The 25743-nt window shown below is 42.2% G+C and overlaps 1 pseudogene; it reads left to right on the plus strand.

Annotated features, from left to right (window-relative positions):
- The first annotated feature begins 2597 nt into the window (after positions 1-2597).
- Positions 2598-24319, plus strand: LOC119011674 (annotated as a pseudogene).
- The last annotated feature ends 1424 nt before the right edge of the window (positions 24320-25743 follow it).

The following is a 25743-nucleotide window of genomic DNA, read 5'->3' on the forward strand; positions in this document are numbered from 1 at the left end:
AAGTAAACTCAATAACATCAGCCAAACTGCACTTAGCAAGGCTAACCAAGGTAATGCTAACACCTCGGCGCTAACGTTATCGGACCAAGCAAATATGGAGCAGATTTTGGCTGAAATAAAGTCTGTGGCCTCCCGGGTGAACGACATGGATGAATCAGTTGGCACTCGCCTGGACATCATTGACGGTGCACTGAGCGAAATAAAAGTATCTGTCACCTCGGTGGAGAGCTCTTTGTCGGCTCTGTCTAACCGAGTGATGGACTTGGAAAAGCACATGGATGTGGTTGAGGAGAGGGTCTCCGCGACAGAGGACAACCACGGTGCCCACGGCACCTGCCTGCTGACTCTCCCCCGCTGGAGATCGAGCGCAATAGAGATACAAAACTGATAGCAGTTGGAATATTTAAGCTGAAACCTCTATCTGGCACGGATCTGGTACATAATCAGAAAACGTATCCGAGCTAGAAATGGAGACAAGGGGCTTAATTTAGCTTTAACAGTTCATGTGCCCCTGTGTCAATTTAATGTGTAATTTTAATTTGAAGTACACCTTGCACAAATGTTGTGGTTCAAGCACAATTTGGAAACCCATCGTTCGGGGGTGTTTCTCGGTGGTGCTCATGAGTTGGCCTGGCGTGTGGACTCTGTTTCGGGTGTCTGAGTTGTTTCCGTGATCTAACTGTTAAGATAAGATTTGAACTATGCTTAGTATGCCCAGTGACTTCTTTTGGGGCAGTTTTTTCCTGTCGTTTGGGGACACTAGCATGGCTGTCCTGTCGTCTATAATTCCACCACCCTCCCCTCTGCCTGTAAATATAAAAGTTAGGTCAATATGGTACCTATGACAAGTACAAATTTGAATGTATCTGTGGATTGCAGAAATGTTAACTGCTAACATTGGGCTGATATATCACAGAAATTCAGAATAAAGGAAATTTAAGGTGATATAATAGATTTACTGGCAAATTAGAAGTTACTGACCGCCTGATGAATATAAGTCCAACATTCATTCACCTTTTTGTTTTGTAGAAATATATTTTGAATCTGGTTTAATGGTTGTTAACCATTATTCAGTATGATCTTCTTCTCCTGACTCATAGTTTGTATAACTACAAAAATGTCTACAGCCATAAAAATGTATTTAATTCAGTTCTGAGAGCAGGGTGGGGCTGTCCTTCAATGACCACAGTATCTATATAGTGCAGCCTCCTTTTGTAAAAATGTAAAAATGTAAAAAAATAAATAAATAAATAAATAAAATAAATAAAATAAAAAAATAAGAAATGAAGGTTTGAGGGATTACTACAGAAAAGGGAAGCATGGTGGAAAAACAAATAAGAGAACAATGCTGTGGGTGTCAGGACAGCCTAGTACGGAAACGCCCTCACTTCAGAAAGCACACTGGAAGTCAAGCACGTCGTTAGACCTGTTATGGGAATAGCTCTGGATCTCTGTACCTTAAAAAAAAAATAAATCAATCAATCAAATATAATTGCCTAATGATGAAAATAGCCCCAGAGGTTTTTATGTGGTTGCATACTGAACAGCCAGCAGCCACAAATGCAACACTGTCACCAGCTCAAACTGCGCAGAAGCTGACCCAGCTTTCCTTATGGCATATGCCCTTATATGGGCAGAGTCAGAATAATTTGCTGAAAATTCAACATCAGTGTTATTCTTTCCCCCGCTATGCTTCACTGATATTATCAGAACCTGTCTATTGGCCTACTGTTTAGTACCATTTCAGCGTTAGTTAGTTATTATGGATCTACAGAGGTTCTTTGGAAGAAAAATGTCGTAGCCAGAGCAAGAAGACGTGGAGAGTCAGACATCATCTCCCCCAACCCCTGATAATACTTCCATCAGCTCAGGTTACTCACATGTCGGGCTGGGGAGAAAACATCCGTCGTCGTCAGTCAGGACTCAGGAGCAGCAGGGATAGCTTTCCTGCACAGATTCAGCCGTCCCACCATGAATTCAACCTCTGTATGGACACCTTGACACTGGATAGGAGCAACTGTTAATTATTCTAATTGTAATTTCTAATTTTGCCTGCTGTGGTGAATCAAATTGGAATTGTGGTCATGGGTGAAGTCTTGGTGTGTGGTCGCTGTTATTTTTTTCTCTTAATACCCTACAAAGCCTTCTGTAGGCCTAATGCAGATAGACAGTGAAGCAAAGAAATTATAATAGGGAATGTTCTACCTGCTCTAATAGCCTATGCACACAGCACAGGTCTTATTACAGACTATATCTTTAACGTAAACATTACTCTGTAGGCCAATAATGAGGGAAAATTAAAATGTGTGATTACATTTTGTGATTAAATTTGTTAGGGATAATTTTATGAGATTAAAATATGACAACGAGGACCCCAGTGTTTGGCCTTCCTTTCCTTCTCAAACCACTTTGAAACTGCATCTTTAACAGCCCAAATTTCAAAATTTCCCAGCGGAGGAACACAATTTCGCCCCCCCCTTAAATAAAGACTCTATCTGCAGGGCAGGGCAGGGCCCTCCTAGCCACACCCCTGCTGGAAGTATCGCACACAAAATAAATCTCAGGAATCTCCAGAGGCACTCTGGCTGTGTGAGAGAGTGGTGTGAAAGATGCAGGGGCACGGGAGTCCCATCTTCCCTCTCACCTACCTGCTGCTGACTGGTAAGATCTAAAGTTTTTCTCTTGACTCTTTTATTCATCTAGGAAAGGAAAGATATGGAGAGATGTGAAGGGGATTTTGCGGTTAAAACCTTCAAGAGATGTTTAAGAAGGATGGCACCATGAACGTGGCGGCCGGTTACAGCAGCTTTCACTTTCACTACTTTATATATATATATATATATATTTCTTTCTCTGCTTTCTAACTGTTTTTAATGACTTCTTTTTCGAGCTCTCTCTCCGGGCAGAATGGAGACGAGAGTGGCTTTATTCGCTCAGGTCTTGTTATTGGTTTTTTCGCCGTTTTTGCGATGTGTCCGGGAGCCTGTGCGCAGCCCTGTTGCTTACAGTAGGAATCAGCTGTTGACCCTCAGTAGCGGAGCAGGACAGGAGCAGGAGACGCAGGTGCCGTGGCGCTACAGGGTCAGACGCTACAGACCTGTTCTCCCGTCAGTCACCACGAGGAATGTAAGATCTCTCCCCAACAAGATGGACCAACTAACGGCACTGACCCGGTGTGACAGATTAGCTGGTGTTCATTTTAACTGGTGAGGGTCCCAAAAGTGCTGGAGGGGAGGTTTGAGGATCCCGTCTCTAGAAGAGTCCTCGGCCCTGTCCGCTAATCAGGACAAACATTCTCCCTGCACATCAGTCCAATCATGTGTATGTATATTATTCTGAACGTGGCTTGTACACAACTATTCCATCTTCCCATTCCAGACTGGGGTGTGGTGCCAAAAAGTAATTGTTCGCAGGAAACTGATTTCCGTCCGCGAGAGCGCACGCATCCTGTTAAATGTGTACCGCCAAGTTTATACACTAAACTGCAGGGCCGTTTCTGTCTTTTTGGGGGCCCTATCCAAGATGCTGTTGGCAGGGGCCCCTATTTTGTCACACTACAATTGATAGATTCCTCACACTTTTAGGTGATCTACAAAAATGCAACAATCTTTTACATTTTAAGAGGAAAACAGGCTACAGAGTCCTGAAAACCTCTCTCAAATTAAAATCAAACATGTTAAATTGACCCATCCAAGCAAGTTGAACTGATAGAACGTGATAATACAAGGTAAATAATGGAGAGAATAAGAATAAATGAATAAGAATAAATGAAACTGATGCAGTGTTCCTCAAAAATATTTATTTTAAATTGTAAAACATTTTTAAACTTAAACATCCTGGTCCAGTGGTGCTGAAGTCGGCCATGCTGCTTCCTGGTCTCTGGCTCCAAAATATTTCAGAATTGCTCCTGCAAAGACAAAACTCCTCAGGTTACCCAGCAAAACAGATCCTAATTCCTACTATATAATTGAGTTATGTTACACTAATGCAGAACATTATCTGTTTTTCAATGACGTGCGGTGAGGTTCATAACTGGTGAGTCACTGACTGGAGTCCGATGTAAAAATATATGAACCCACATATGAACTCAAAATAGAAACCTATACGGTTGTACCTTGACTTACGAGTGTCCCAACTAACACATTTTTCGAGATATGATAAATAATTCATAAGAGTACCTGTTGATAATTTTTAAATTCAAAAAAGTGATCTTAAATTATAAATCTTTCCTCTTGGAAGTTCTAGTTCGAATTGAAATGTAAACAAAGGCACACGATGTGTTTAGTTGTAAAATAGTGCGTCCATAGTTAAGCTGAGAAAGTGCCATTGTTTCTGGGACTGCATGGTGCATTTTTGTCTGCCATAAACAGAAATTACCGCGGTCACTCTACCGTCCAGCGAGATGCGAGGGGGTAAAACGTTGACACTGAACTCCCCTCTCTCCCCAGAGGAGAGTGCTACCTGTGGCCACATGGTGCAGTGGCCAGGGTGAGACCGGCTGTGCTGGGAGTTTACAGTCTCCGAAAGAGTGGTGAGTCAGACATGGGCTACCCGGCTCTGCAGCTCTGACGGTGTTTCTGCAGCGCATCACCCTCCGACACTTGAGCGAGGTCGTGGGCGAGGCGCTTCCAGCTGCTGGAGGCGGGGACCAAGAGGCGTCCGGTGAGGGACAGTGGGTGGTCGGGGGCCGCTGCTTGCCTGAATAGATTCCGAGGATTTTCAGAATCAGTATTGAATTGGGAAAAAATTTATTGCAATGCATTGATGAATCGATATGTTTACCCACCTCTACACATGCGTGTTAGCAAATTGATTTGACATACGATCTCCGTCACAGAATGAATTAAAGTCGTAAGTCAATGTACCACTGTATTTAAATTTTCTCTGCGTAGTTGAAGAGCACGCAGCGACGTGCGTGGTGCCTACGGAGCTCCGCACTGCCCCCTATCAGTGCGGCACGGTACTTTCTGCCTCACCCTTTGCATTTTCACTGCACCTTTATGGCCGATCGTAAGGACTAAATATGTCACACGTATTCATGAAATATATTAGACAGACTGAAATGTTGAAATCATGCAGAAAACAAATTTATAGAACAGTCATGACCTTAAGTCCGACTTTGAATGACTGCACATTACTGCTGTTTTTATATTACACATTGCAATATACAGCACAGTGTCCCTTTAAAGCATGAACCCAATTTCAAAACGAAGATACATGACTGATGAGCAATATCATACTGATACTCTCTCCTGCTGCTGGTGCTCCTTGAATAAGATGTGGACATTGATCCCAGCCTGGTCGAGGATGTTACAGAAGATTGCCACTGGCCATCTGTCCGCCTTTGACAGAGTACGGCCTCGCCATCTGGTCCAGGACGTCCTCGCCGTACTTGGTGTTGTAGTACATCACAGAGTGGTTTTGCTTTCGCCCCACTAAAGGTGTCCACACCTGTGTGCACGGTGCTCAGGATGCAGACATTCTTCCTCGGCTTTCCCTGGTACACAGTCAGAGTCGCATCATTTCAGCACCTTCGTGTTGAACAGCTCCGCTTGCTGTTTCACAGAGGGGGAACTCCGTTTTATGTTTGTCCATGGTGCCAACCAGGCTATATAGTACAACTATAAAATAATTAACTTACAAGTACATTCACAAAGAAGCAGAGCTGGAGACCACTAACAAAGTTAGAGACAAGAGAGGCAATGAAAGCAGCAAACCGTGCGAAAAATGAAACAATGAAACCTTGTGAAATGATGTGCGGTCAATAGGACCACCTATGGCCAAAATAGGTAAAACATATCATATTTTCTTTGTCTTTTTGTGTAATTTATATAAAAACTATTCTAAATTAAAATACGGGCACTTTTAGCAAGCGGTATTGCATTTTTTCACTTAACAACGATATTGCACATATAAATTTGACAGTGGTCAAAATGACTGTCTTGGCCGTACTAGTGTTAAAGAATGAACATGAATTTGAGTGAAATCACAACATAAACATGAAGTTTTGAACACACTTTTGCCACAGAGTTACTTTAGTGTGTGTTACACAGTTGCTTATATTCTTTATTTTGACTGTTGATAGATAGATGAAGATTGATTTATTATATGTTGTTAAGGTCTACACAACCCAATGCATGTTTTTTAAATCGTCATGAAAAACTAAACAAAGTAAAATATCAAATGACAGTTTTTTTCCTCCGATTTCTCAAGTCCTGATTATCTACAACTAACAATTTCAGTTTAGTTACCATTAAGATTAAGGTTTCAGCATGTTACAAGACTCATGTGGTCTGTTTTTCTCACAAATTGCAGCCATCCGTGTCTCTTTGGCCTTCAACATTGATAAGACAGACCCTGATGTCTATACTGGCGTACAAAAAGATTTCTTTGGATACAAAGTGGTTCAGTTCATATCTGGCACAGAGAAAGGGTAAGTTTGCATTTACAACTTGGTGGTTCAGTTGATATTTTATACTGCTGTGACTATCAAAATCCTTTTTACCCATCAGTCCAGTTGATAAAATGTCCATCAGTTATACATGCTTTATTTTTGCATGTAGCACAGATGTTAAATAACATTATTCTACAGTAATACTTGGTGGTTTATCACCTTGATTATCATGTTATCTGGTCTCTTGCTGTGGCATCACTGCTTGCAAAAGGCAAATGAGATCATTTTAGATAAGTAGTGCTGCTTGACTCAGCCTGGCCACTGAAATAGTGAACATTAGTGTTGTCTCGGTTGTTCATCCCCAGGATAATTGTTACAGCACCTCTACAGCGAAATGGATCTGGGGGAATATGCAAACCTGTTCATGTCAACAACACCCAGTGCTTCAACCCCGAAGGTACAAGTGCAGTTTTTGAAGTCAACACTACACAATGAATCCCACTATATAAAAGAAAAGAACAATTTCCAACAATGCAGAAAGATGACAACTAAAATGAAAAATGTTCTATTACAGCCTAAAACCTTTGTGTATTTTTAATCAAATGCTACTCTTGCAGAAATTTCTCTTGACAACACAACAATACCAGTCAAGCACCTTGGCCTGTCAATAGCTGAACACTCCAACAGCTCCCGATTCACTGTACGAGAAAATCTAAAATACAATTTCTCTGTGACATTTCTTTCAAAGTCCTACGAAAAACAATTTAACATGATCAGTCATGTTTATTTCACCTCTTATGTTCTGATCTAGGTTTGCAGTCCAAGTGTCGCCCATGAATGTAACGAGAACTCTTATCTGAACAGCGTGTGTTACACGATGACAAGTGATCTTCAGCAGATCTCCTGTTCCACACCTGCTTTCCAAAGTAAAAACACAGAGAGCTTACACTTCTTCAACTCACTGTGATCATAGCACTTCGTCCTGGCAGTAACATGTTATATTCTATGTTTTGAGCCTGACTAAACATTCCTCACAAACTTTCTCTCTATTATTCTTTTAAGAATGCACAAAAAAGACAGTGGACCTTGTCTTTCTATTTGATGGATCTGGGAGTATGACTGAAGCAGAGTTTGAGAAGAATAAAGACTTCATTGAGGATATAATGAAGAGCCTCAATCAAACATCAGTCAAGGTCTCTGCACTACTGCCACATTAAAGCATTTATAGCATTTATTTGACTGTAAAACAATGTTATATGAATAATCTATGATTTTGTCTCCCTTTTTCAGTTTGCAGCAGTTCAGTTCTCCTTTGATTACAGGAAAGTTTTTGACTTCAATGACTATCAAGCTGGTCGTGCTCTTGAATCTCTAAAGAAAGAACGCCAAATGAAGAGTCTTACCAACACACACAAAGCACTCCGATTTGTGTTGTAAGTGCAGTTACATCACACAAACAGCTCTTGGACATTACAACTGTAAAATCTTCAGCATCTTATCTGTTGTCGTAACTTTATTTTTTTCTTATTGATACATAAAGTTTTATTCTGAGCGTCACAGTTTCACCTGTTACATTTGTTTCAGGGATGAAATCTTTGAAAGCCCGCGTGCAGGCGCCTCTCCTGATGCAACTAAAGTTCTGGTGCTGATCACAGATGGAGATCCCAGTGATAGTGACAATGGCATTATCAAAAGATATAATGACAAAAACATTATTCGCTTTGTCATTGGGGTAAGTTCATTTTTCTATTTTATTAGTCCAACAGATCAAGTAACCACATGGTATACCTCAGAGATGTAAAAAGTTAGATAACGTCACTTTAAATAACAATTGTGGCAGAGCTCAGCTTAAATAGTGCAACTTGTACTGATTCAACATTTGAGTCCAGTATTGTACAAAACTGTCTTGGTTAACCCACTGACATCAGACTCTGAGGTACTTCATAACTTAAAGCAGCATTCTGGTTTCAGGTCCAAAACGTGAAGCTGGAGAAATTTAAGGACATTGCTTCAGAACCAAAAGATAAAAACATCTTCAAAATTGAGAACTACAACGGACTCACAGGAATACTGGAAAACTTTCAAAAAAAGATCTTTAGTATGGAAGGTGAGGTTGAATTGTATAGTTTTCTTTTCCGATTTTGTACAATAATGTTTTGACAAAACCAATTTTATCTAAATGGTGTGCCCCTGCAAAAGTAACATGAAATATTACTACAATTGTTTATATAGGCTCCAAACAGGCTCTAGCTGGAGAGCTGACTACTGAAATGTCTCAGAGTGGATTCAGTGCCGTCTTCTACAAGGTGAGTACAGTCAAAAAGTGAAATGTTGACACATTTAAAATCTACATCTTTTTTATTCACACATTTCTAAAAGCTGCAAAATTAGATCTTTTATTCTATCACATACATTTGGCCTATCACTGTGGTGTCAGTTGTGTATGGGATTTACTTTAAACCACATAATACAGGTCAATCTATGAATTAGTTTAAATATTAACCAAAAGAGAAAAGAAAAGTAAATTGGTAGTAACTGTGCGAGGGATTTAAGAAAGAATAAAGGTCCCAGAGTCCCATATGACATTACATGTGTATTGGTAGCAATGAAGCCTTTATCAATTACTGAAAACAGGGTTAGGGTTAAGGCAATTTATGTAGGTAGTGTAATCCATGTAGGACTTCCCCAGTAAGAATAAAATTAGATGCAATTAGCACAGTGGGGTTAAAAAAAATATTTCTATTTTGCATTTGTTTTGATTGTAATACTGAGATCATGGTATTTGGTTTGTCCCCCTGTTGCTTTAATGATTGACGCTAGTCACACTTGGCAGTTGACGTGTCACCTCCCAACATAGCTACTGTTGTTGGTTCCACTCACCTTTGTTCACTGACCAAACCTGCACATTTGTGTCAGCAGGATACCATGATTCTGGGGTCAGTGGGAGCCAACATGTGGCGAGGTTCTCTCCTAGAGCTTCATCAACAAAAGGAAACACAAATTCTAGATCCATCCATGAAGAACGACTCCTACATGGGTAGTAAAGTTATTTATCTAGTTTCATGTGATCTGCTTTTGTATTAACAGACTGTATTGTTTGACTTGCGATACTGATGTACTTAATGTTGTGTGTCTATGTCTTGTCAAATCAGTTTCCAACCGCAATTATGGGTTGAAAATAGCTTTGTATTGCAAAAGTATTAAATCCATATGACGAGATCATAAACTCAACGTAAACGTTTATCTACAACAAAAAAATATGAAAATAATATAGTGAATAGATTCATTTATTTGTAACTTATTCTGTTGCAGGATACTCGACTTCTGTTGGAGAGAAGAACAAGGCTCCTCTATATTTCACTGGTGCACCAAGATTTGAACACAAAGGACAGGTCCTACTTTTTCAGTATAATGGCAAGAACTGGACCACAGCCCAACGGATAAATGGGGAGCAGGTTGGTAACTGTCTAGAGAAATAAAATAAAAATCTTATGTATGCTTACCAGAATTTCTTTTAAAGTTTGCCTTAAAGCAGCATTATGTAGAAATTGGTATTTTGTGCAATTTGGCACTCCAATCCAGAGTGCAACACCACTGTCATAAATACAAATCTCAGGCCTATAACAATTTTTCTCAATGACATAATGTAAATTTTAAGGACAAATGAAACTCTTTACGTCACCACAATGTTATTATCTGTTTAAATATTTAATTTTAAAATGATCCTCATGAATTAATGTGGTTTTAATTTCTTTATGTGTCCATGAGGAGGGTTTACTTAAATTTTTGGGATAAATTTCCTTAGTAATACCTAGAATCCCCTCACATTAACGTATAAGACTTGGCAGAGGAGGAAAAATCCTTTCACAGCACTGTACACATTAGACAGACAGCACACAGAGAAAGACAGTAATCAAAAACAATACGCACAATAGCACACAAAAGAAATATGCCCTTCCACAGATGAACGTAGTAAACCTGCATCTTGGACAAAGCAGCTGGACCCAGATTCCCAGATTGTATCTTTGTCTCGAAGAAATCTGCGGCTTTCTTTGATCAGATCTGCTGCTAAAAACGTATCTTGCACCTTGCTGAAAATATGCAAAGGCACAACTTTCCATGGTTGCAGGGAGGAAACCAAAGAACTTTGTTGCGCTGGTGCCATTTTGTAAGTTAAATGATATAAACCTCTTGTTTCAGATTGGTTCCTACTTTGGTGCAGAGCTGTGCTCAGTAGATATTGACTCAGATGGGAACACTGATTTTCTGCTGGTTGGAGCTCCCCTGTTTTTCCAGCAGAAGGAGATGAGAGAAGGCCATATATACGTCTACACACTGACTGATAAGGTGGGATCATATTCAAATGAGGTTACAGTGAGATATTGGATGTGTTTATTGATTTTTTTTCGTCAATAAACGTGTGTTCTTATATGTACAGATGCTACTGGATAGAGAACAGAATATATCTGCACCATCCATGGGGAGATTTGGCACCACTATATCCAGTCTTGCAGATCTGAATGGAGACGGACTCCGAGACGTTGCTGTTGCAGCCCCTCTTGAGGATGATAACAGAGGGGCTGTATACATCTTCCTTGGTGACAAACACAGAGGGATACGCAGCACTTTCAGCCAGGTGAGACAGAAACAACACAAAGGAAAAACAGAATCCTCCATTGTTGTTTTTAAGATTGGTAAGTAACCCTCTATATGAAGAGAACAGCAACTGATTTATGGAGTGTCACTATGCCTGGAGCAGATGAAAAAACTAAAGCCAAGCAAGCCAGGCAAATGAGTTCATGGTAGAGAAACTGAAAAAGAAAATCAAAGCCCCTGGAGCCCATCACTAGTATCAATTATTTAGCCAGTTATTGCACTTTCTTTGTATTTTTTTGCCTCGGCCTCTTCGCCAGTGCCATTTGCAACTGTTCATCAGACATAATTGATAAAAAGTCTTTGTCATAACAGTTTAGATATTTGTAGTCCTGAGTCTTCCAGATTCGCTTTCTGAATAATGAATAAAGACTCTCTTGTGGTATGGAGGGTCATCTCCTTTCATGCAGGTGCAGAGGTACAAGATGGCTGGCAGTGGGCTGCAGTCTTTGGGGTATGTCATGTGCAGCCTTTTTGCTGAGACACAGGCAACGTGGGGCAACACAACAGCCAGCCTCTTGTCATTGTTAGTTCTTTTTTGTAGGTTTGGTGTATCTGGACCATGAAGGCATCGACCCTGAGCGACAATGGGTTGTTAGGTCGAGTCACGCTGGGGACACATCAAATGTCCCCCATCATACTTTTTTTTTTTAGAGTGCACCACCATAAGGAGAGATAGGACAATGTGCATGTTTGCCAAAACATCAGACTAAAACTGGCATTTGGATGAAATTAGAAAGTTGTGCAAAGAGTGAAATAACTCATTGCTGTTTTTTATTATTTTGGTATTTACTGTGAAAACCTTTACTTGTCTCACCTGGATAAATCACACTGTTTCAGTTGTCTTATCTCTGTTATTCCAGAGAATCTTGGGGAAGGAAATACAGCCTGGGCTGAGATTCTTTGGACAGTCAGTGTATGGGGAAATCGACCTCGGAGAGGATGGACTCCCAGACATTGTGGTCGGATCACAAGGCATGGCTGTCGTCTTGAGGTATGAACACTGTGTACATACAGTAGGTAAAATACTCAGGCTGGAGATATACTTGATCTTAACAAGTTTGCAAATGATGACTGTCTCGTGTTTGGAGCATTGCTTGTGTGCATCATCAAATATCATATCAAACACATACCTGTCCATGACATGAAATGTGCACCTTGTATATGTCAGAGCAGGGCTAAAAAGCAAGTCTACATCTGGCCTCAGTCTCTCACTGCCAGATTACATCTCAAAGCTCCATTTTTAACAAAAGAGTGGCACACATTGCCTGAGAATCTACCTGCCATCACTCATCATGTACAATAAACAGTACATAATGAGTAAATGCAGCATTGCCGACTGTATGATAAACCAAGAAGAACAACAATCACAATAACAATAATGATACAATAATTATTGTATGAAATGTAAATAGCTATTACATACATGTACTGTTCTTTCATCCTCGTCATCTTCTTCTTCTCTCCATTTTAATGCCAGGGTCGTTTAGCACGCCATTTACCTACACATAGGTACTGAGCTGTGTCAGTCAAAAAACAGTTAGCCAATAGGAATGCTCTGCTGAAAAAGCCCGCCCATCTGAGAGGTTTGTGCCAAAACTGCAAACCAAAAGTCAGGGAGCGCAAACGAAACAGAGCTGCAGAGAGACTGAAAGCTGAGAGTTAGAGCAAAAGTCTGATTGGAGAGAGAGAATAAAAGGGAACCGTAAACAAAATAATGCATTATTAGAGGAGTAAAGGACCAATACTTTACACTATTTGACAATTTATTTGATTGCAAATTACAAGTTTTATTTTTAAAATTTATTTTATGTTCTCTCAAATTCCTATTTTTGTTTGTCATTTAAGAAGTTTTGTTTGTTTCTTTTGGCACAAATCTAATTGCATAAAAATCAACCCAAATCACCCCATCCAGTAGTGTGTTCAACAAGTCAAATGTGAAAAGAATTTTGTGTGAATGAATGAGGGAACTGACAGTTATCCCACATACAAACTCTCCCATACAACCCACAGATAAAGTAGTTTGAAGTCATTTTAGTTTTGTCAGAGCAGAGTTGCAGAGGGTAGTGAAATCATGGACTGGTGTTTTGATCACCTACCCTGTGTGCAAGTATACACTCATCCTAGAGAAAACATCCTGTGCAAAGTATTATAATGCCTTTAAAATAATTATTCAATTTGATGAATGTCTTTCAGGTCCAGGCCAGTTTTTAATGTCACGGCTCATCTGTCCTTTCAACCTCACATTATAAGCACTGAAAAAATTGACTGCATAGGCAACACAAATGAAAATTTACCAATGGTTAACTTAACAGCCTGCTTTGAAATGGTAGAAACAACAAAGAGCAAAGCAGGTAAGGACTCGTCTTAATAATATGTGCATTAACAGCTGCTGGTGCTGTTCAGCCTGTCAATGTGTTATTCTAACCCTTCTGGATGCCTTTACAGGGGCGATTAACATCTCGTACACGCTCCGTGTGGATCCAACGAGACAAATCATTCGAGGCACCTTCAATCAAAATGACAGGAAAGCTAAAAATGTTACTTCCACTGCTGTACTGAGGGATAAAGACACCTGCTTCAACTACTCCGTCTACATGCCAGTATGAAAACCAATGAATAATATTCACCATAATAAAAATAATAATGCATTTTATTTGTATAGCACTTTAATCTAAACCATCACATGCTGTAACTATCTGTACTGTATATGACCCACTATCACCTATCTCTACATCTATAAATATTGTCCATGTCTGTGTATGTTGGCTAGTGGATTTTTCCATTTATCTACACAGCACACCTTAGATTTAAGAGTTTTATAATTTAAGTTTTATAAAGCATGTCGAGTACATTGATTAACTTTTGTTGGTTGTTTTGATGAACAGTTATGAACTGTAGCCCAGTTATGAACAGTTATGCGCTTCGGGCTCCTCTTCTTTTTTTCTGCATTGTCTGAAAATGTCTTCAGCAATACACAGATGACTCTTTTTTTCTTGCAGAGATGTGTGACAGATATCTTATCACCCATCAGCATCAACGTGAACGTTGCCCAAAATGACAGTAGGGGTCCCGTCCTGAACGTGGACAGCAAAAGACAGGCTGTTGTTGAGGTACACATTTGCATCCATACAGTTTTGTCTCTTACATGTACCCATCTAAATTTGTAAGACATTTGTGTTCAGATAAAGGAAGGGATCAGCGCTCTGCACACTACTAGGCTGACATAATATATGAAATTCTATTTATGGATGTGATGACTCAATTGAATTTTGTCCCTTGTAACACTGTGTGTGCAGTTTGACACAGATAGCAAAGACTGCCTTTAGGACATATATGTCACTAAAGATCAAAATGAGCTGGAACAGTCACTTTGTAAAATCTATCGGATGAGTGGGGACTAGTGGGTTGGGCCAGCAGAAGAAATAATACTGTGCATATTCATACCCATGCATCTTGCTGCAGTAGCACATCATCTAGAGATTCGGGTTTCACCTATTGTTGCCCATGCACACATGTGGTTCTAGAAAACTCCATGTAAAAGTTAGAGCAGGCAGGAGCCACACAGCAGCAGCATCGCTGCCTGACTGGACACACTATAACCAAGTGAGCTGCAGCAGCTCAGCAGCACAGCCACCACAATACACAACAGGTTGTGTGGACCATGGGTTACCAGCGAAAATCTTTTAGGTTGGCTAATGAGAACCCAGTAGATGAGAGAGCAGAACAATACAGGCCACTTTACAAACAGGGATACAACATACATCATGGCCCACATATATCATTCTGCTACACTAACATGCTGTTTAGCTTTAGATGTTGATGGAAAAAAAGTGCAGCACGCAGACAATTTACAACATCTTCAAACAAAGCAGCAGTTGCAGGCTTACATTGTTGATTGACTGGATAGTTACCTATGTGAGACAAAGGTTAAGCAGGCCACATGTTGGTGGACACTTTTCATTGTCAGATATAACTTACAGACAGCAGCAACAAAACATACAAGCTTGACAACTGCTAATGGGCTAACAAACACACAGAATTCAACATGTTAAACAAACTGTAGTGCAGAAAATAACTACTCAAAGACCCTTCTTGTACCACGATGGCTCCCCTGAGCTGTATGTGTATATATGTATATATGTGTTACGGCCCTACTGACAGCTGGACCCCGAAGCAGAGACAGGCAAGTGTGGCAGGTGCGAAAAATGTTTATTTTAACAAAAAGCTCCACAAGTAAAAAGCAACAAGTGGCTGGCGAGACATGCAGGGAAAGTCAACCGCCAGAAGACGCTCAGGCAAGGGGAAAACTCAGGAACTCAGGCAACGACGTGGCTCAGGGCAAACTCAGGAACTCAGGCACAAGGCAGCGAGGCACAAAGAACTGAAAAGGCACACCTCAAGGGACGCCACCTGGTGGCCTACCAGGCTTCTTGGGGTGCTGTGAGTAAAAGTCTCTCAACAGACTGGGGTCAAGGATGAGGGAACGCTTGATCCAGGAACGTTCCTCTGGCCCAGTGATAGTCGGGCGCCGGGGTCCAGAGTAGGTCTGCCAACGTCTCGTTCCGAGCTGCCGTGCAGGTGAGGGCTGCCCGGGCTTCTCACCAAACCCGGCGGGCGCGCTGGAGATGACCCTGCACTGAGGACACAGCAGAGTCCGCCTCCTGGGAGGGAAAAAGTGGGGGCTGGAAACCGATAGAAGCCACGAAGGGAGACATACCTGTGGCGGAGCAAACCAGGGAGTTGTGGGCGTATTCTACCCAGGGAAGGTGGGTGGACCAGGAGGCGGGGTGGTGAGATGTGACACAATGGAGAGCTGTCTCCAAGTCCTGGTTGGCCCGCTCTGTCTGGCCATTAGTGTGGGGGTGATATCCTGAGGAGAGCCCAGCAAAAGACTTGCCAAACCTGTGAAGAAAACTGGGGGCCTCGGTCTGAAACAATGTCCTGAGGGATGCATGCAGCCAGAACACATGTTTGATGAGCAGAGTAGTGGTGTCCAGGGCTGAGGGAAGCTTGGACAGGGGATTGAAGTGCACAGCCTTGGAGAATCTATCAACAATCGTCAGAATAGTGGTGTTACCTTCGGAGAGGGGCAGGCCCGTGACGAGGTCCACAGCAATATGTGACCATGGTTGATGAGGAACAGGAAGGGGGCGAAGGAGGCCAGCAGGAGGGCGGTGAGAGGCCTTGCTGCGTGTGCAGGCGGAGCCATACTCCCTGGTGTCAGCAGACATAGTCGGCCACCAGAATTGCTGCTGCACTAGGGCTAGGGTGTGGTGGAAACCAGGGTGGGAAGCTATTTTGGAGGCATGTCCCTGCTGGAGTACCGGGGACTTGGCAGGCTGAGGCACAAACAGCCGATTGGGTGGACAGCCTTCAGGATCCGATCTCCCACCTGGCAGCTCCAACCACACACGATGAGGGCAAGATGGTCTCCCCACTCCCCCTCCGGGAGGGCAAACTGACAAGTCAGGGCATCTGGCTTGGAGTTCATTGAGCCGGGCTGGTAGGTTAAGCTGAAGTTGAAACGGCCCAGGAACAAATCCCACCAGGCCTGGTGGGAATTCAACCTGCAGGCAGAACGGAGGTAGGAGAGGTTCTTATGGTCAGTCCAGACAATAAAAGGAAGGGTGGATCCCTCCAGCCAATGCCTCTACTCTTGGAGAGCCAGCACGACCACTAGAAGCTCCCGGTTCCCAACATCATAATTTCTCTCTGCCGGCGTGAGTCGGCGCGAGAAAAAGGCACAGGCATGTAGCTTCTGGTCAGAGGTGGAAAGCTAGGAGAGAACTGCTCCCACCCCAGTGTCTGAAGCGTCAACCTCCACCACAAACTGAACAGCAAGATCTGGATGAGAGAGCACAGGGGCAGAGGAAAACAGGCACTTCAGTCTGCTAAAAGCAGCGTCTGCTGCAGGGGACCATAAAAATTTAGTCTTTACAGAGGTTAGCCTGGTTAGAGAGGAAGCGACACTACTGTAGCCCCTGATGAATCTACGGTAAAAGTTTGCAAACCCTAAAAACCTCTGTAGCTGCTTCCTGTTTGTAGAAGTGGGCCAGTCGGCCACTGCCTGAACCTTGAGCCCAAGGTGTCGTCGTTGTTGGCGTTCAGCTGGGGAGAGCCTCGTCCTACCGAGCTGCATGGATTCCAATGTGCTGGGGAGGGATGAGGTTGTGACGGAGAGCCACTGGAGACAGGTGGACCAGGGGGTGGAGGAGAAGGTGCAGGTGGCCGTGCAGACCAGGGACGAGGGGAGGGGAAAGGGGGGCTAAGCCTGGCTGCTCTCTCCCTCCGTCTCTCATGGAGGCGGTTGTCTAGGCGAATAGCCAGGGAGATTAGCTCGTCTAGACGAGAAGTTTCGTCCCTAGCTGCTAACTCATCCTTGGGCTCCTCTCTCAAACCCTTGACAAATACCCCCTGTAGGGCCCTTTCATCCCACCCACACTCAGCTGCGAGAATGCGAAAGTCTACGGAGTACTGGGAGACTGAGCTAGATCCCTGCTGTAAGGAAAGGAGCCGGCTACTGGCCTCCTTGCCCTGTAAGGAGTGGTCAAAAATCTTTTTCATCTCGGCTGTAAACAAAGGGAGTGTGTTACATGGGGGAGAGTTGCTGTCAGACAAGGCCAGCGCCCAGGCAGATGCCTTATCCGACAGCAAAATCATGATAAAAGCAATCTTAGATCTGTCAGTGGAGTAGGTTAAAGGCTGTTGATCAAAAACTAAGGAACACTGGTGGAGAAACTGGCTACAGGTCCCTAAAGCTCCTGAGTACCTCGCAGGTGTGGGGATGAAGGGCTCACGGGGATGGTTGGGTGGAAGAACTGGAGCGGAGTCCAGATTGGAGTCAGGAGCTGGAGCGACCCTCGAGTTGAGTAACTCCTGAAGCAAGGCGCTGAAGCATGTCCATAATTTGTTTAAGAGCCCCGTAAGGACTCCCTGACTTATTAGCACCTGTCAAAGTGAGGAGATCTCTGCGGGGTCCATGTTGGCCAGATAATTCTGTTATGGTCCTACTGACAGCTGGACCCCGAAGCAGAGACAGGCAGGAGTGGCAGGTGCGAAAAATGTTTATTTTAACAAAAAGCTCCACAAGTAAAAAGCAACAAGTGGCTGGCGAGACATGCAGGGAAAGTCAACTGCCAGAAGATGCTCAGGCAAGGGGAAAACTCAGGAACTCAGGCAACGACGTGGCTCAGGCTAAGGCTGCAGCAAAAACTCACTAGGAGAACACAGTCAGCTCTACCGACAAGATGGAATTATCTGGCAGGGGAGCAGGGCCAAGACCAGGTGTATATATAGAGGTGGTACTGATTGAATGGCTGCAGGTGTGCCTCGTCAGCCCCGTCAGCCAAGCCCTGCAGGGGGGGAGGAACAAAGAGGCGGGGAAAAACAGGCAGGGCAAAAACACCAAAACAGAGAACCCTCACAATATGTGTGTATATATGTGTGTGTATATTATATTATATTATATTATATTATATTATATTATATTATATTATATTATATAGTTAGTAATGCAGCTGTTGCTTTTTTTCTTGGTCAACAGGTTCCCTTTGAAAAGCAATGTAGAAATAATATCACCTGTGTTGCCGAACTTGAGCTCGATTTCAACTTCCTGTACGTATATCTAACAAACACAGCGTGGCAAAGGTAACAGCATTTGACTGAGCTCTAAGAAGTACTCTCTCTCTCCTAGGACCCCAACATTACTTGTGGCAAAAGGGAACTACTTCAGCCTGTCGGTAAAACTGTCCAATCATGGTGATGACTCGTACAACACCAGCCTTTCAATTGATCATCCAGTAGGCCTCTCCTTCGCTCAGATGACTGTGGCAGCGGTGATTTAAAATCAAACTTCCATATCATGTCCTCCTCAGGGTTACTTTTTACCTGCTTGTTAAAGGGGCACACCACAGAGTTTACACATCTAAGTATGCTCACAGTCACTGCTGAATGTGTGAAAAGGTTCTATTAAGCTTTTTGTGGGGCCTGCATTACATCTGATAAATGACCTCAAATGATATCACTTGAATCTGGGTCTGTTGGCCTGAGGACTATAATAGTGAGAATGATAGAAATCTGGTGTGTGGAGTTAGAAAGAAGTCCTCAACTCTGCTTGAGGCTCATGGCTCAAGAGGACATTAGCTGCTACTAGCCTGAAACATCCAAACTTAAACTGTTGGTGACTGAGTTGTATTGTGAGTAGTGTTAGTGCCAGGGTCTGACAAGGAAGAGCAATGATTGGAATAAAAAGGACAATATTGGCAAAGATCAAATTGAACTAAAAGCTTTTGTTCTGTACGGTCTCAGTTAACATGTGTTTGTTTGTTTTCTTTCTCTTAAAACAGGCAACAAGACCAACACTCTACAGCTGTGACAATGTTCTTGATAAAACTACATGTGGCATCAGCCTTCCTGTGTATCGCAGCCAATCAACTGTGAATTTCATAAACCAAGAGCTATGACCAACCGCCTGAATCTTTGACTTTCACAAACATGGCAACTTCTCTAACTGTCCCTTTCTCTGTGAGTAGTCTCTGTAAGTCTAACATAACTGTCTTTTTTCTGTGAAGGCAACATTTAAAACTTCTTTCCACATCGATACTGGATACGAGTGGAATGACACTGTTTCAATGACCATTACTGGAAAAAGGTACACAGCTCCTCTCTTTTTGTATGATTAAAATAGTATTTACTCTCATTACATATTTCATGTTTGATATTCACCACAAATGCTTTTTACATCCTCAGTGATAATACAAACTCCTCCAGGACCAACTCCCTGACCAAAAGCATCCCAGTACAATTTCTAATTGAAATGGTAGTAACAGTGTAAGTGACACTATAACATGCAGCTATAACATGTTCCTAGTAAAAACTCATCATCCCACAGCTGCCTGTTCATTTTGCCCATCCTGCTTTCTTTCCAGGAATGAAGACACCATCACCTATCTGAACTTCTCGACAGAGGATGCGGCACCTAAAGAAATGGTTGCTATATACAAGGTGAGGCTGTAAATTATTATGCAACAAGCAAACATCCAGTCCCATAGCAAATTTTAACTAATCATCACATCATCAATCTGCAAGTCTGGAGCAGCATTAACTGATTTCTTGGCTACTTGGGGGCAGCTGAACAAGCACCAAACACAACACTGACACATTATTATCACATGGAAACGCTATGATGAACTTGTTAGAAACCAGTTACACATAGCAGACACGTAGCAAAGTTGGTGCTAATTTGCAGTCATGTTCCTGCACATCTTTATCACTCTACTATTTGCTCTGTTTTCATCCTCACTAACTTGGCCTCAAAGGTGATTTATCATGCTCCTTAGTTGCTAAAGGTTCACTGTGTTTACTAGCTAGTCACCAATTTTGCTGTCCAGTGTTTGCTAGAGGACAGGTTGTGTACACTAGAAAAACCCAAGTGTAACACATAATTTTTGTGGGTTTGGAATGAGACATGATAAAACATAACTCCAGAAAAAGCCATCAGTGAAATAGTGTACCTTAAGTGAAGAATTTCTCTCTGTCAGACTAGTATACAGTATGAGAATAATGTGAGGAGAAATTAATCTGGAGCTAGAAAACTGGTAGCTTAGTTTAACATACAGGCTGGAAGAAGAATGGAAATAGCTACCTGGCTCTGTCCAAAGGTTAAATAAGAGACAGTCTGCTAGCAGAAAATAATCTGACACATAAGCCCCTTAAAACCAAAACTTGTAAATTTGCTTCTGTTTCGTTTGAATTAAACAAACGAAATATAATTAGTTAATTAGTGAGCATTTTTTTCTCCCTTCGACAGAGCCAGCATTTATGCTAAGCTAAGCTAAGCTCACTGGCTGCTGGCTTTAGTTTTACATTTATCAGATAAACAGAGTGGTGTCAATCTTCTCATCGAACCCTCAGCAAGAAAGTTCATCGTTGTATTTTCCAAAATGTTGAACCTCTATAAACTGGACTGTCTCCCACTGTTTGCAGATAAGAAACACTGGTTTCAAGGCTTATCCTATCAATGTGTCCCTGGTCTTTCCAACTAAACTGGACCATAACTTTCAAATGGAGAATTATCAAGTCCTTGTCCAGCAGGTGAGCAGAAACTGGAATTATTTACTTAAACTTAGAATTAAAAATCCCTCATGCTTACCAATTATTTTTATTTTATTTTTTTAGAACAAAACCCAATGCACAGGCATTACTGACAAGAAGTCTGACGTAAGTAAAACATATTTAGGATCAAAATATTCTCACTGAACTGGTCATGAAATTACAAATCCCAAATGAACTGTTGCTGTGTTACAGTACTGCTCTCCAGAAAAATACTGCAGAAGAATTGTGTGTGATAGTTTCATCCTGGACAAATATTCAAGCACAGAGTTTAAACTGACAGGAGACGTACAGTTTAAGGATCTCAAACAGCGTGCAGAGGTATGTAGCAGACAGGATACACAACAAGCATTGAAAGTGGTGACTATATCAGTAATTTACATACTCTTTTGCAGAATATTGCCTTTCTTAAGCGATATACCAGAGAGGGTGCGGCAGTCAAATTTAAAAGTTTTATAGATATCAGCTATGATGATCAACGATATGTGCTGGATTCTAAAAAACAACAGGTATGTTGGAGTTACTGGTCATTAAAGACCACAGTAATGCCATTTGAAAAATAAATGCTTTTTAATGTTATTCAGTATACGCAATCTCTCATATTTATTAGCCACAGAATAAAGGGGATTTGAAACAGAAGTGTGCTGAAACTGGCTTGTGGAACGATCCAACGATGAATTGGGTAAATACCAGTCTACACAGCCAAAATCATTTTTGTCTGCAATATATCATACATCCTAGTTCAAATAAGCAAAGGTTCCACAAAAATTGTATTCTCTGCCAACAGACTGAAGTTCAAGTTGAGTTCACAATACCCCCGGATCAACTACTGATCATTTTAACTGAAGTTATTCTGGGATTACTGCTTCTAATCATAATTACAGTCATCATGTTTAAGGTAGGAGTCAAAAAAACCTTCTACTTTAAATACAAGTAGAAGACACATTTTTGTTATAAAATGCAGAAATGTTGCCTGAAGGTTTGGAATTTAATTAGAAACGTGATTTTTTTTTTGTTCTGTTGTAAAATGGGTCTCCTTGGCTTTTCTTGAAATAACTTTTATTCTTTCTTCTGTCACAAGTTGGGATGCTTTAAGCAGAAAACGCTTGAGTATTATCAAGAACAGGAGAAAAGAGCTTCTCTTCAGGCTGGTGGCGACACGGACTTAACCCCTGACTTCACAGAGGGGACTGCCAGCCATTCACAGGCTAATGAACAACCTGATGAGGAAGATACGTATCTTTAGTGATGGTGAGGCAGATGGTGCAATCATGCTGACTGATCTAAAATTATAACCGGATTAAAGTATGAATTTACCATGATGAAAATGGGCTATGGCCATATATCAGAGATGATTAGCTTAATTTAGCACAAAATCTGGACACTATGGGACAACAAGCTAATAAAATCAGCCTGCCAGCACATCCAAAGCTCTAAAGTGGGCAGATGTATTTTAGCAGATCCAGTCTAGCCGTTTCATTTCTTATTGTAGTGTTTATGCTAAATTGTATCCTCGCTCCAGATTCATGTCAACTGGTCATCAGCCAGGAGACACTGGACAACTGGCAAAAGAAGCCATTCACATGAGAAGCCAATAACAGAGACAGGGATGACAATCTTCTGTTGTCATGTGACAGATTCATTAGGTACAGTCGGCCATGTAATGACACCTGAGCATACTCCATATGCCAAGGAAGACACTGAAGCTGAGTTCCACGAAACAAACATAGTGAAGCCTTTTCCTTCTTTCTTTTCAATTTTTTTTCTATCCAAACTTTCTATTTAAATGAACTCTGATGGAGCAGGTGCAAACAAACTTGCAAACCTGAGCTGAAATTCCTAGTAATGTTACATCTGATTGAGTGTGACCCTATCAACCAGCCCAGTCAGCAGGATAAAATGTTGACATACGTTATAGCATAACATTCACATTTGTGCATGTCATAGGCAATGTACCATATAGACATTTCCACAGTTCGTGTCATATCACATTGGCATTACACATTTATGACCTGACTTCCATGTTGGGAGGTGGAGTGGAGGTGGTGTTACAGGTGAGAAGGCTGTCAAGCCAGTGACTGCTGCTTGAGACTTTGTTTCAACATTTCTCAGTTTAGAGTTCTCATCAAAACGTAAGAGCTGCAGACTAAACACCAAGCTAAACTCCACTCCACTCCACTCCACGCAATCAGAATAAAATACAAAAGCAAATCTTTTGTCATTCTTTTACAACTTGTCATTGTACAGTATACAAAGCCATGAACTAACCCTAACCCTAACCCCCTAACCCTAACACGTACATAATCAAATTAAACAACATTGATCTATCAATCCTTTCCTGAGGATGTGACTGGATTCATGTTCTGATCTAACATGTGGCTTCCTTACATTTCCTGATCTGACTGACAGGTTATCATGTGACTTTCAACTAACAAAAATACATTTCAAAATAAAGGTATCACAAAACAGTAACTGTTATTACAAAATAAACTTATGTCTTGTAGACATCACAGTCAGTGTGAAGCAACAACCGGACAATTTCCAGCCGTGTTTGCTAACAGCATGTACTGAAGGAGTTACAATGACTAGGGATAAGTGCTTCATACAACCCCACCAAAATACCTGAACTATCCCTTTGAGCCAGAAAGTGATCTTTTCTGAACGCCCGCCTAAGCCTAGCTAGAGAATAGTACAGCATTGTTGAAGATTAAACAAGAAACAGTTAGTTGCATCATTAAGGAAATGACAAGTCTCAATATATCCATGATTCCCAAAAACATATATTGCCATCGTTTATCTTGCTGATTGGGTTTTCTCTACACAACTGACTGTTTGTTCGTGTAAAGCTGATCAAGTTTCACCTATTGCATCTCCTCCATTTATCCATTAGTATTGTTAATGAATATATTATTTGAATTGTAATATGCTGTACATTACATACTTGTAAGTTTTTAGCTATTTTCAATCGTCTGCATGGTATTGAATAGAGGATTCACATTCCTCTAAGCTGACAATGTACAATGAATTTGTGAAGCTATTTTATATTTTATTTAATTTTTATGCTGTTTTTCCTGTATCCTGTAGGAGCATTCAGCATATGCACCATTTTAATCAGTTATTCTGGTGACACTTAAATTGTAACTTGGCTGGATTATTAAAGGCAGGATGAAAAACCAAGTACACTTTTTAAAAACTTGTCATACACTCTTGTGTCTCTCCTCCTTTAAGTGTCTCCTTGTTCTCCCCTCTGGTTCCCTCTGTCTGTCAGCCTTGTTCCCTCCTGGTCTGCTCCTCTGTGCTCCTCCCCTTCATTATCACACCTTGCTTCCTTCCTCCTCTCTCCTCACCTGTTCCTCGTCTTGTAATCAGTGTCTGTGTACTTAGTCTGTGCGTTTCCCTTCACTCGTCGTCCGGTCATTGTTTGTATTCTGTCTTTGGTTGTCCATGCTCCTGTCCATGCTCCTGTCCATGCTCTTCCTGTCTGGTATGTTTTGGATTTTTTTTGCATTTTGATTTGAACTTTGCTATTTGGTTTGTACTTTGTCTTGCTTTCTTTTAGTTGCTGCTTTGCCTTGCTGTTTTTGGTTGCTACTTTGCCTATTGCCCCCGTTATGTCTGCTTTTGGTTTTTGGACTAAGCTTTAAAATGAAGCTTGTTTTTTGTTCCCCTTTATCCTTGCCTCCCATGTGTAACTGCGTTTGGGTCCACCTCCCCTTTCCATAGTTTTTCCCTTAAACCCCCAACCTGACAGAATGACCGGACCAGAAATGGACCCACCAGACAGCCTACAGATTTGTAGGCTGGGGAACAAATTGTTGGAGGTTTTGAGCAGTGAGGCTGACACAGTGAAGAAGCTAAGAGCCATAGCAAGTTTTGATGAGGAACTGTTTATTAGGCCTTGGTTGAAGGCACTCCCATGTGTCACACTTTTTATAGCAGAGCTGGCTAAAGTCAGAAATGCTTTGGTTGCCAACCTCTATGGCGTGGACTCTCAGGTGGTGGCAAGCCAGCATGCTTCAGCCACAGCCTAGCTCCCAGCCCAGGCCTCGGCCACAGCCAAGCTCCCAGCCCAGGCCTCAGCCACAGCCAAGCTACCAGCCCAAACCCACGCCGTGGCCACAGCCTGGCTACCAACCCAGGCCTCAGTCTCAACCCCAGTACCTGCCAGTGGCCCTCAGTCGGCGGCCCGGTCAACACCTGCCAGTGGCCCTCAGTCGAGGGCCAGTCGACACCTGCCAGTTGCACTCAGTCGGCAGCCCGGTCGAGTCCCATGCCAAGTCCAGTGCCTGTTCCTGCTCCTCGGTCCGAGGCCTGTTCCTGCAACTTGGTTGGAGGCCTGGCCGAGGCCTGTTCCTGCTCCTCGGTTGGAGGCCCGGCCGAGTCCCACGGCAAGTCCAGTGCCTGCACCTCGGTCGGAAGCCTGGCCGAATCCCACACCAAGTCCAGTGCCTGCTCCTCGGTCAGAGGCCCGGCTGAGTCCCACGCCAAGTCCAGTGTCTGCTCCTCGGTCAGAGCCAACGGAGGACCACTAGGAGGTGTTGGTCTAGGAACCGATGGGGAACCACCGGAAGGTGTCGGCCTGG

Source organism: Acanthopagrus latus, chromosome 1 (genome assembly GCF_904848185.1).
Source record: "Acanthopagrus latus isolate v.2019 chromosome 1, fAcaLat1.1, whole genome shotgun sequence".
Classification (NCBI taxonomy): Eukaryota; Metazoa; Chordata; class Actinopteri; order Spariformes; family Sparidae; genus Acanthopagrus; species Acanthopagrus latus.